This window comes from Acinonyx jubatus, chromosome A3 (assembly GCF_027475565.1).
Source record: "Acinonyx jubatus isolate Ajub_Pintada_27869175 chromosome A3, VMU_Ajub_asm_v1.0, whole genome shotgun sequence".
NCBI lineage: Eukaryota > Metazoa > Chordata > Mammalia > Carnivora > Felidae > Acinonyx > Acinonyx jubatus.
Window position 1 is genome coordinate 11,947,284 of NC_069388.1, and position 13,083 is coordinate 11,960,366.

Consider the following 13,083-nt stretch of genomic DNA (forward strand, 5'->3'; position numbering starts at 1 on the left):
TCAAGAGCCTTAATTTAGCTGCAGAGATAGGTAACGTTCACAGGGTCCGGGGATTTGATGTGGATACCTTTTTGCAGGCCGTTTTCTGGTCTGCATGCTGGGCTATGCTCCACTCGTCTTTCTCTACATCTGCAGGGCCAGCCCCATTGCTCACATCCAGGGGGGCCCGGCAAATTGGATACGGTGGCCCCACCCACACAACAGAAGAACCAGGCCAGCCAGGCCATTCATTCTGTTCCAGGTAGGAGACTGGGAGAGTCTTCTCCAGAAAATCTGACTAGATTCGGAGGAATCACCTAAAGATGTTTTAACATCGGGGTCCCCCGCAAAAGCTCCAAGGCAATAGCCCCCTTTCCAACATACACAATAATCAGCTTCTAGGTTCCTTGCACTTAAACATGAGCAGAAAATGAATACATATCAGACATCAGAGCATGCCCTCTTACATAAAAAATTGAGACTAAAACAAATAAGGAAAAATAACCGGAGGAAACAGAAACAGTGCAAGAGAAAAAAAAAATCAAAAAAGCAAAAACAACTTTTCAGAGAGCTACCCTGAAGCAAGAACAAGATGCCATAAAAAAGAAATGTTTTGAGAACAAAGAGGGGCCCTTGGGAATGAAAAGCATGACAGTAGAAATTTTAAAAATGTATGAAAGGGTTGGAAGATAAATTTGAGGGTTTGTCTCAGGAAGTAGGACAAAAAGACAAAGACAGAAAATAGGAGAGAAAGAATAAGATGTTTAGGGGACCAGTCTAAAATAATCCCACATCTGAAAAAATAGGCATTTTATCAAGAAAGAAGAGAAAGAGAAAGAGAAGGGGAGGAATCACGGATAAAGCAATTCACAAAAATTCTCCAGAACTAAAAGACATGAGTTTTCAGAGTAGAAGTTTACTGAGTGCCCAGTACATTGGCTAAAAATAAATGCATAGCAAGGACACCATCATGAAATTTCAAAATACCAAGAACAAACTTCCAGGAGAGAGTGGGGGGAAATGGGTCACATTTAAAGCATTGAGAGCAGTGTAACTTTAGACTTCTCAACCAAAACGTAGAAGCAAGTGGATGATGGAGTAGTACCTTCAAAACTCAGAAGGAAAATGATTTCCATCCTAGAATTCCATACCCAGCCAAGCAATCATCAAGGGAACAAAAAGAATAAACACATTTTCAGATGTGGAAAGGTACAACGTTTCAATTTCCCAACACCCTTTCTCAGGGAGCTACAGAAGGCTATGCTACCAAAAGGTGGGGGGGGGGGGGGATCAGACAAGGAGGACACATGACCCCGGAAACAAAACCTGGTACAAGAGAGAAACAAATAGCATTCCCAGAAAATGAAGGGAGATCCAGAATGACAGCTAGGTACCAACAGGTACCAGTCCAGATTCCAACAGGTCTGAAAGCTCCGGAGAGACTTCTTCCACAAGGTCAATGGATACAATTTCTGATGCATTAGAAGGTGTTGAGGGGACACTTGGACCCTGGCAAAGAGTATGGAGTTGAACTGATAACAAATGTTGAGAAAATTAGGTTGGCTTGGGGCGGGAGTAGGGAACAAGACAATGATTAACTCAAGGGAAAATTAAAAAGCTGTGCAGGAAAGCAAAGGACATCTTAGTTTACCGTGGAGCTCAGCTGTGAATGGCATTTACATAGTCACAATTATGTAAATAGTGAATATATTGATCTCACTGAAGTTACCATATAACCGCGTTGAGAGGGCGGGGGCGGGGGGCGGGTTGGGGGGGGATGGGAAGGGCATGCATATGTGCTGTGGCCAAGTGTGGGGAGGGAAAGAGAGAAGGATCCTCACATTCTATAGTGGGAAAGCAGATTATACTGGAAACTGAAAAAAAAATTAGAAGTGGAAATAGAAACGTGTTATTTAGAGCTATGGAATTAAATATCAAAAGGTCCCCTAAAAGTGGTCAAAGTGGTTGTCTTCGGGGAGGGGGAAATGGAAGGGGGGAGCAAAGATTTCTGTTTTTAGAAAATGTGACTCATTGGGGCGCCTGGGTGGCTCAGTCGGTTAAACATCTGACTCTTAATCTCAGCTCTGGTCATGATCTCACAGTTTACGAGTTTGAGCCCTGCATTGGGCTTTGTGCTGATGGCACGGAGCCTGCTTGGGATTCTCTCTCTCCCTCTCTTTCTCTGCCCCTACTCTGCTTAGCCTCTCAAAATAAATAAATAAACTTAAATATTTTTAAGAAAAGAAAATGTGACTCTTCAATTTATGTGACTATATACTTTTGATACAATCAAAATCTAAAACTGAATAATAAGAAAGGACAGGAATAACATATATTAAAATGTTGTTTTAATAATGGTTGTCTCTGAATTGTGGATCTATTCTTTTGCTTATTTGTTATTTTTTAATAGTTTTGTTCTGCAAATGATAATACAGTGTGAAAAAAAATACGAGAGAAGAAAAGATACTTTTAAAAGGGAGAAAGAAAAAAAGCCATGCCCAGGGGCAGCCTGGAAACTAGTGTTTCTATCTGTCACCAGGTTGCAAAGTAGGGGCAGTTGGAAGGATACAAGGGTGAAGGGGTGAGGGGTGAGGGAGGAAGAACCGACAGAGCTTGGTGACTCACAGAATAGAGAGGTGAGGCAGTGTCAAAGACAGAAGTATCAAATAACCGTGGCCTTGACTTCTTGTTTTTAAATAAATATGACAAGCTGGCATATTGCTAACTTATGAAAGCTGACTGGCAGTTACTGAGCGTTTCCAGTCTCGGGCACAGTGTCAAAGGTCTTTGCTTACATTTTCTGCCTCTACGCTTACTCACCTGCTATTTACTTCACACGGCAGTCCAAGAAGTCCTTTTGAAGCATTTATCAGATAAAGTTACTCTCCTGCTCAAACCATTCCTTGGCTCCTCGTTTTACTGAGAACAAAAGCTAAAGTCCTCTTAGTGGCCTGCAGGGCCTGGTTTGGTCTACTTCCCGCCCCTGCAGGAGTCTCTGATCCCCCCTTGTACCTTTTCACAGCACCCAATTCACTAGGCTCCAGCTCCGCTCACCTATCTGCCCCTTGAACACGCCGGACTTGTCCCCACCCCAGGACCTTTGCACATACTGATCCTTCATCTACCTTCTTCCGGATATTTTTATCACTGCCTCCTAGTCATAATTCAGGTCCCATCACCAATGTCACTTCCTCAGAAGAGCCTTCAGCAACCACCCTGCCCACTTCCCCAACCGGTTATTATCTCCCTTCCAACATTTTACTCTCGGCCTTGTGGCGCATGTCGAATGCTGTTTCTTTCTTTTTTGAAAACGTTTTAAAAATTATTATTGAGATAGAATTCACGTAATATAAGCTTCACCATTTAAAAGTATACAATTCAATGGCATTTAGTATATTTATCACTTTGCGCAACCACAAATGTTATCTGATTTCTAAACATTTCCACCACCCCCACAGGAAACCTTGTGACTGATTCTCTCTCCTCCATCCCGTGGCAAGCACTAATCCACTTTCTGTCGCTATGGATTTGCCTGTCTGAACATTTCATAGAGATGGAATCACGCATGTGACATTTTGTGTCTGTCTTCTTTCACTTAGCATAATATTCTGTTTCTTTTTAAAAACTTACCTCCTTATTTATCCCCATTAAACTCTCAGGAGCTTCAATATCTAGACTAGCACCCAGCACAAGTCATTAAACACGGGTTACACATCTCTTGGATTAGAAATACTGGTTGTGGCAACACCCACCCAGTTTTCTTACCTCATTTGATGAAGACCAAAAGGGAAATTCCTCTCTCTTTCCTAATAGTGAAAAATTAGAAAGTCCCAATTATCCATTAATAGAAGAATAAATGGAAATACTGAAAACGGTGACTCATATCATCATCAGGGATGACGTCGGAAGAAGCCTGCCCTCTGCCTTGACAATGTAATGTAGCAGTTAAGGTCACAGGCCTTGAAGCTATAGACACCCGTGTCTAAACCCCAGCTTGGCCACCTACGGCTGTGTGAGCTTGGCTAAACCACTTAACCTCTCTGTGTTTCAGCTTCCTCATCTTATCACGTGCTGCGCATCGTTCTAAGCACTTTGTCAATATTGGCTCGTTTAACCCAAATGGGGTTAATCCGAGTGCTCACCACAGAGACTTATTATCAGAATAACATGAGTGTATATACAGGGAGCAACTACCAAATGCATTGTAATACTCAGTAAACTTCAGTGATTACTGTTGGACAAAGCGTAGCACAAATTCACTTTAGCGTTAAATATGTATCAGCATATTGAAAAAAATCTGTGATATAATTTATAAAATGCTCTGCAATTGTGACCGCTTTTCACTCTCCATGCTTTCCTGTACTGTCTGGAAATTTTAAAAATAATAACAGTTCAATGCTACTTTTGTAACCAGGAAAAGTTTTTTGGAATGGAAAAAATGGAATTAATTCCATTAGGGAGTGGAGGGCTTAATAAACAACTCTGCCCTCCGGGGCCGAAGTGGTCACCGAATTCTTTGTTTGTTCTCGCCTTTGTGTGTTTGAGGACCGTTTTGGCCTGGGAAATTCTGGCTAGAACACGAAGTCACCCGTGTTTGCTCACGTCCTCTCCCTGTGAATCAGGATGCGGCTGTTAAAGGCTGGCCAGTTTCTCCTCCCCAACCGCCCTGCTCTGTGTTGCAGGTGAGGAGGTACTGACCCGCCCAAGCCCTGCTTCATTTGGCCTTTTATTTCATTCAAGTCATCCAACTGGGTTTGGGAAAATGAACATGGCCGAACCAATCAATAGTTTGCCATGCATTTGAATCAAAGATTGAGGCAGGTCCATATCTATTACCCTGGAAAGATATCTGTGGTCACACAGCTCAGTTAAACAACCAGCCACAGAATACTTATTTAATAAATAGGTATTGAATAGCCAGCCACTCTGTTCAAGGCACTGGGGTCATAGCAATGGCAAACAGAGAAAAATCCCTGCCCCCATACAGCTGACATTCTGCCAGAAGGGAAAGACAGTGCACAACTAAACGAGATAAGTTAATCTGGGTAATGAAAAACGCTGTGATGCCAGACAGTGTGATGGAGGCGGGACTGTTTAGCCGGGGTGGTCACAGAAGGTCTCCCTGAGGAGAAGGCATCTGAACTGAAAACGTAGAGTGTGATTCCATTTTTGTAAAAATATTTCTCGTGTGTATGTGTGTGTGTGTGTGTGTGTGTGTGTGTGTGTCTGTTTATTAGAGCATCGAGAAAAAGTCTGCAGGGACACTCATCAGACTGTTTGCACTTTTAACTCCCATTACTTCTGGAGTTCTACTCCATGCATTGGCCCGAACAAAGTTCTCAAGACACCAAACTGATTTGGGCAGGCATGCTTCTGCCCTCAGAGGACTAGCTCCTTCTCTGATTCTCCACCCTAGCGGGGCTAGGCTGCACTATGAACTCATCGCTGCAAGTAACAGAACCTCAAACTACTTGAAAGGAGAATTGGCTCACTTAAGGAAAAGCCCGGTGGCAAAACTGATTCAGGCATGGCTGGATCTAGGAGCTCAACAGCGTCAACAGGCCTCTGCCTATCTTATCTCCTATCTCTGCTTCCCCTTTTGTTGGTTTTACTCGCGGGCAGCCTCTTACCAAGAGGTGACCAGGATAGTCCCTAGCAGCTCCCAGCTTCTGCTCTGGCTCAGCAATCCTAGAGACAAAAGAGACCACCCTCTTCCCTGGCAAGACTAGCAAAATTCTGGATCCATTTTGGATCACGTGTATTCCCTGAACCCCCACCCCCACCACATTCCTGGGGGATGCAGGAATCCAGGTGAGGATAATGCATCCACTCCCGGAGTCAGAAGGAGGAGTCTCCCTCACTTGAACCACATCTACTGAGGGGGGAAAAGGCCACCCAAATTGCTACTGGGAAGACTGGGAAGGCAACACAACACAACACACACACCAAAAAAACCACAACACAACAAAAATACGGCATTACCAGCACAGATTGAGCATTAACGATTTGCCACACGATAGTGATGTGGCACAGGAGCTCTTACCATTTCCACTTTTCCAGAATAGAACTGAAGGTCGGCAACTCTTATAAGGCCACGCTAAGAGGCGGAGAAACCGTTTAATTGAAATCTGCCTGTTGCCAGAGCCCCCAATGATGACGATGTTGATAATTACAGTATAAGAACTACTGTTTATTGAGCATCTAGTGTGCTCTAAGCTTTGCAAGCACGATCTCATTTCATTCCCCCTGCCACACTTTGAGGCAGGTTTGATGGACAGTGTGGTTGACCCCTTGACATCCATTCCCGCCCGGCCACAGGCCTGGGCCCAGTTTGAGCCAATCGTAGGAATTGCATCCCTGTACCCGAGACTGGTTCAAAAATGGGCATGTAACCCCAATCTGGCCAATGAAAAGTGAGAGATGTTTACCAGGAGCGTGCTCCCTCGCTCTTCCAACAGAGGGTCTGGAAGTAAAACGATTTTGCTACTGGACATGAAAGGCGGGGACCCTGATGACTCATAGTCACCCTGTGATCACAAGGAGAACCAACCTGGGATGAAAGCAGCACTGGTCCGCAGAACAGAGAGATGGAAAGAGCCTGGGTCCTGGATGATAGCACTAGGCTATCTAACCAACTGTCTTTCATTGGCCTAAGCTGAATATCCTTAAGGGGGCTGGCGGGGGGTGGGATAACCTACTCTGGCTAGGACACTGTGAATTTATCAGCTTCTTCTTTCTAGCAAAAGACATTCCAATGGGCTCAGTATGGATTTTTTAAATCTTTATTTCAGGGGCGTCGGGTGGCTCAGTCGGTTAAGTGTCTGACCCTTGATTTCAGCTCAGGTCATGATCTCACAGTTTATGGGATCGAGCCCCATGTTGGGCTCTGCCTGACAGCCCAGAGCCTGCTTGGGATTCTCTCTCTCCCTCTCTCTCTCTGTGCCCCTCCCCTGTTTGTGCTCTCTCTCTAAAAATAAATAAATAAAACTTTAAAAAAGAGTGTTCCGTGCCTTAAAAAAAATTAATGATGAAATAAAATCGTCATTTCACAGATGGGGACAGTGAGGCTCAGAGAGATCAAGTGAGTTGCCCAAGGTAACACAGCGAGCTGGGCTCTGAGCCAGGATTTGTCTGATTCCGAACTTATCACACAGTAATTTCCAACACGGTAGTAGCTTTCCTTCTGCTGGATGCTTTTTAAGCACCATGACACTGAATCCTTACACTAGCCTGGAAGTAAGTCCTTTAATTATCCCCATTTTGCTGGTCAGAAACCTCTAAAGGGGAGGTAGACTGTTTAGCAGATAAGCTTTGGGATCTGAGGCTTTGCTTTTAGGTTTATGACTCAGAGCCAAGGGCAGACAATGGTCAGGTGGTTGGGGGGTGGGAGTGGGGAGGAAGGAAATCCTGGAGGTTGCAAAATGCTGGGATCTTTTTTCAATCTCACTGGAGTGTTGAGCCAGAGGAATTGGCAAAAAGAGCCTCAGAAGCTCATTTGTCCTCTCTCAGGATTGGCTCTTAGTTGATTTTAAATTAGAAATCAGAACGAATTGGGAATACAGGCACACAATAAGATAACAAAATTCAAAAACCTTACCCATAGCCCAGCTGTATAATTATTGGCCATTATGCTCAATCTTTTCATGCCTCTGTTTCCTCGAAAAAGGGTAGTCAGGAAAGCCTCTCTGAGGAGGTGGTATTTGAACTGAGGCCTGAAGGATGAGATGGAGTTGCCATGGGAACGTGTGCAAAGGCCCTGAGGTGGGAGTGAAGTTGGCCAGCTAAAGGGACAGGATGATGGCCAACGGGGTTCATGAGAAACACGGAGATGAGCGAGTTCAGGGAGGTAAACTAGAGGCAGGTCACAGAGGAGAAAATGGATTGGGAGCCAGGGAGCTCTTCGCGTGTCCAGCACAAACATGATGGGCCAGTAATATAAGCAGAAGTGTTATTAATCACCATCAGGCTTCTGGGAGGAAAGGTGGGTGAGAGACTGCCAGTCCGGTCTGGTATATTTTTACCAAGCACCTACCCTGTGCCAGGCAGGCTCTGCCTAGAGTCCTGGACTCCAGGAGCATTTGCTTGGAAGATCAGAAATTCAGGGGCAGCCAAGGCTAAAAAAAGAGGCATTTTTCCAAAGAGGACACCTAACTGGCCAACAAATGGATGGAAAGATCCTCAAGGTCTGTCCAAAGTAGGCAACGCTAGTTCAAATACTTTCTGATGTTTCACAGCCAGAGACAACACTTTGAAAAATCAGAAAATACCAAAGTACAGAAAAGTGGTTAACAGTTCAGGTTCTGGAACCGGCCTCTCTGGGTTCGTATTGAGCTCTGTCATTCCTAGCTGAGTGATTTGGGGCTAGTCACTCCAACTCTCTGTGCCTCCATTTCTCCATCTATCAAATGGGGATGGTAATTGTTTTTACCCCAAAGTTTCGCGGGAAGGTTCCGTGAGTTCTTTCATGTTAAATGCCAAGAAAGTGCCTGGCACATAATGAGTGCCATATATGGTGGTGGTATATTATTATTGGTGAGGAAGTGGGGAAATGGGAACTTTCCACACTCTCCAAAATGCAGGTACCCTGTGACCAGCCATCCTCCTTCCAGGTATCCACCCCAGAGGAGCTCCAGCCTATGTGAAAATGGGTGTGGTGGCTTCACCCGTAGTTGGCCAACAGTGGAACCAACTGGATGGACATCAGTGGGTAAATCAACAGCGACATACTCCCATAAAGGAATACCAGTGAGCAGTAAAAATGAATAATCTAGATCTAAATAGGTCTTTACACTGTCGAGTGAGAAATTTTCAGAAGTAAACCCTTAGTCTAGTACTATTTATGTAGTTGTTAAAGCCACAACACAATATTATATATCTATCTATATCCCTATCTCTATTTCTATCGATATCGATAACGCTATCGATATATATAGCAATAGCAGGGGCCATCCTGAAAGGTTTAACAAGTGGCTTGACCCAGGCACCAACCAATCAGAACGAATGCTGACCACGTGGACCCCGAGGGGCGGTCCCCGGTTCCCATCGCTCCCAGGATGGATAAAGATGTGGCTTCTCCATCCCCACCAGGCCGCCTCTCCTCTACTGTTCTGACCGTTCTGTTGCTTATCGGCTGTGTGACATCAGGCGAGTTGATTCATCTCCCAGGGCTTCTGCTGTTTCATGTGTACGACGAGAATACTAGTTGAAAAGGCTAACACGTACATAGTTTCCCATGTGCCACTTGGTGTAATCCTCGTGATAACCCTTTGAGGCAAGTTCTGTTATTACCCCCACTGTGCATAGGTGAAAACTGAGGTGCAGAGAGAGGTCTGAGAAACTCACTCTTGTTCTGTAGAGCCTGGTCTTTAGGATCATTGCAAATCGACACTAAGTGGTACTTGTTAAGTGCTTAGAAAAAGGTCTATCACCGAATAAGTGTTCAATAGATATTAGTTGTTATTATGTCACTGCCCCGCTCATGTGTCTTTGGTAGGTCACCATTGTCCTCAGGAGACAGTTGAACTCAACACGGACTACGAGGTCAGGATCTGTTTTCTTCTCACCCTTCTATCTCCTTCCCCATTTACCCTTGTTCTCTGTCCTCCAGCCACCTGGCCTTCTCTCTATCCCTCCCCAAACCCTCACCTTCTCTGCCACTGGGCCTTTGCACGTGACATTTCCTCTTGCCTAAAACGCTGTACCCTCCTGCTCTTCTTTTACCTGGTTAGCCTCTAAGCACCTTCGCAAGTCACATACAATGACACCTCTTTCAGGAGGCCCTGCTGGAATGGATTAAGTCCCCCTGGTCTATGCTCCCATAATTTTCAAAAATTTCCCTGAAGTAATGCTTTCCCCTTCTCGAATTACTTCATCAGTGTTGGTTTCCCCCCGTCAACCGTGAGCTCTTGGAAAGCAGAGAACTTTCCTGACTTCATCACTGTCGTGGGCCTACGGCAGGCATTACAGACCTGCCTGCCTACTCTACCCCAATTCCTTTCTAAGGTTGCTTCCTACACAGTAAAGGCTAGAAAGTAACACAAAAACAAACAAACAAACATAAAAATGAAAACTAAATAAACAAAACCAACAACAAAAAACCTTGCCCAGAAGTCCTTGCAATAGGAGTGACTTCTGTGGCCCACGTTCCCCTGGTGAGCCTTAGAGGCAAAAACAAGCTGTGGGATGCCAAGTGGTGGCATTTTCAGGCAAGCACAGTGCCAGAAGTATCTGGTCTTTCTAGGGAATAGTGGGGGCGGGGGTGCTATCAGCCAATCCTCACCTCCCTAAGTCCTGAGCTGAGGTGGCAGGAGCAGTGGCAACATTTCTGTTGGAAGAGTTCAGCAGTGAAGGTGTTTCTCCTGGATCGGGTGCTTCTGCCGGCACTGTTTGTGGTTGTTGAGCATCTAGGGTGCTACCTAAAACCTTTAACAAGTCCTTTTCTCCTAAAGCGGGTTCCAATTGACTCTACCGTCTTCAATTCAGAATGCCTTGCCCAAGCACTCAATAAATACTCATCGAATGAATGAATGAATGAATGGTGACCTCTTAGGAGTCTTCCTGTTCCTATTGCTTTTATGCCCAGAGGTAACGTCACAGGCCCTGGATGCACACTGTTCCTTCAAAGGTCAGGGACAGGAAGACTGCGTAGACTGTCTTATCACTGGCAGGACGGAACAGTGAGGTCTTACAGATTAAAGAGAGTCTGACGAGCAGGCTGGACTGTCTCCCCAGGGCGGGCGGGAGAGCCGGATGGAGCCTCAGAATGAATGCGCTCCGGGAAAGGCTGAAGTATGGGAAGGAGGGAACAGGCAGGGTGGATCACCGAGCTGTCCCAGGGCCAGCCCAAGTGGGGTTTCTCTTCCTGGGGCCCTTCCTGCTTTGTACACCAGTGGGCCAGTGCACGTGCTGCTTGTCAGCTGAACAGCAGGTTGGAAAAATATAGTTATGACGCAAATATGTTCAAAGAATGCTTGAACCCTGTGTCAGCCAGAGCACTTTTGGCTGTGAGTGACAGAAAACTGATCTTGGGAAGCACTCAGGTTGGGTTCTCACAGAAGCCGATCCGAGTCAAGGATTTGTGTGTAATTTATTTAAGAGATGATCCCAAGGAGGATCCCTGGGGGGGGGGGGGGGACGCAGGAAGTGAGAAAGGGAAGAGGAAGAAGGCAATGTGAAGGAAGTTATTGAGCAGGTAGTCACTCTGGGCGACGGAGGCTCAACCCCACTGTGGAACCCCAGGATTCGGAGTAGAAGAGTCCTCAGAATCTTCCACCTAGGCTCCAGGGAGTAGGGGTATTTATCCACCAACTCCTGCCAGTCATTGGTTAAGGCTGCTCTCAGGGGAGGGTGAACCCTCCGACCTGTTTGTGCTAAATACATTCTAGACCTGTTTGTGCTAAATGCACGTGGGGACAAAGCCCTCAGACAGAGAGCACAGGGGTTGGAGACTGGCAACCATTAGGTCTTTGAGCCTCACAACGATGAATGCCAAGGGGGGATGTGGGCAGAGGACCAACATCGTCTGCCAGGGTGATGTAAACCAAAACAGAGCCATATGGGCTCCTGGAGAATAACATGTCCAAGGACAACGCTGGCTTCAGGTACAGCTAGCTAGATTCAGGGGTTCGTCAGTTATAGGAGCTGAGTCTCTCACTCACTTTGGAGCTGCAGGCCCTCGTCACACCCTTCTAGAACAGCAGAAAGAAAAACAAGGCAATGCCAGTGATTCCAGAACCCGAGGGCTGGCTCATTGGTCCACGTGGGATGCATGCCCATCCCCGAACCAATCCCTGTGGGCACAGGGATGCCGTGTTCATTGGCCAGCTTAGGGCACCTGGCCTCCCTGGAGCCGAGGATGGAGTTCATCCCATATGCCTCCCAGGGACAGGGAGTAGAGAAGGGGGTCCCAGGAAAATCAGGGTGCTGTTACCAGAGGACAGGGACTTGATTCTGAGTAGATAAAACCAAGAGGACAGATGTCATCCAACACCCCCATCGCACCCCGCGCAGAGATGAGAACCACACTCCCTGCCCAAAGGTCACTCTTTCTGACAGCAGCAACCCTGCTTCTGTCTTAACCTATCTTTTCTCTAGAAGCCAGTGGCTTCTCAATAAACAGCATCTGTTTAACCATAACCCCTTTAGCGCCCTCCCAACCCAGCTGCTTCTCTCAATTCATGCCTTATGTGACTCTGATACCTATGTCCCTGCTTTTGTTAAATGCCTACACCCTCATTTCCTAGGCAGAGAAACTGAGAGGTTAAAAAAATGATGTAAGGCAGGGGGTGATGAACTTTTTCTGTGAAGAGTCAAATAGTAAATATTTCAGGCTTTGCAGACCACATAAAGCCTCTGTTGTGTATTCCTCTCCTTCTCCTCCTCCTTTCTTCAACCGTTTAAAAAAAAAATTAACGTTTATTTATTTTTGAGACAATGAGAGAGACAGAGCATGAGCTCCAGACTCCGAGCTGTCAGCAAAGAGCCCGACGCGGGGCTCGAACTCAAGAACTGCGAGATCATGACCTCAGCCGAAGTCGGATGCTCAACCGACTGAGCCACCCAGGTGCCCCTCTTCAACCCTTTAAATATATGACAACCATCCTTAGCTGCAAGGCCAACAGGCCACCGTTTGCCAATCCTACGTGTAATGGAACGACATAGACTTGGTGGCCCAGAGGGTGGGCCCTGGCACTTCCCAGCCGGGTGATCTAGAGCATCTATTAACTCCCTCAACTATTTTTTAATGTTTACTTATTTTGAAAGACAGAGACAAAGTGTGAGCAAGGGAAGGTCAGAGAGAGGGAGACACAGAATCTGAAGCAGGCTCCAGGCTCTGAGCTGTCAGCACAGAGCCCACCTGGGGCTCAGACCCACAAACCACGAGATCATGACCTGAGCCACCCAGGCGCCCCTTAATTTCTTTTTTTAATCTTTCTTGGAACTGTGTGGGTGTCAGTGCTCCAGGGCCAGGAAGGCACGGCTCCACGGGGCGGGACCCCGGGCTTCCTTCACTGTGCCGCTCTTTCATCCCTAAAGAGGCATCCTCATCTACAAGGTCCGGGATGGCTCCCCAATACTATGGCTGTCATCTCAGCCAGAGGGAAG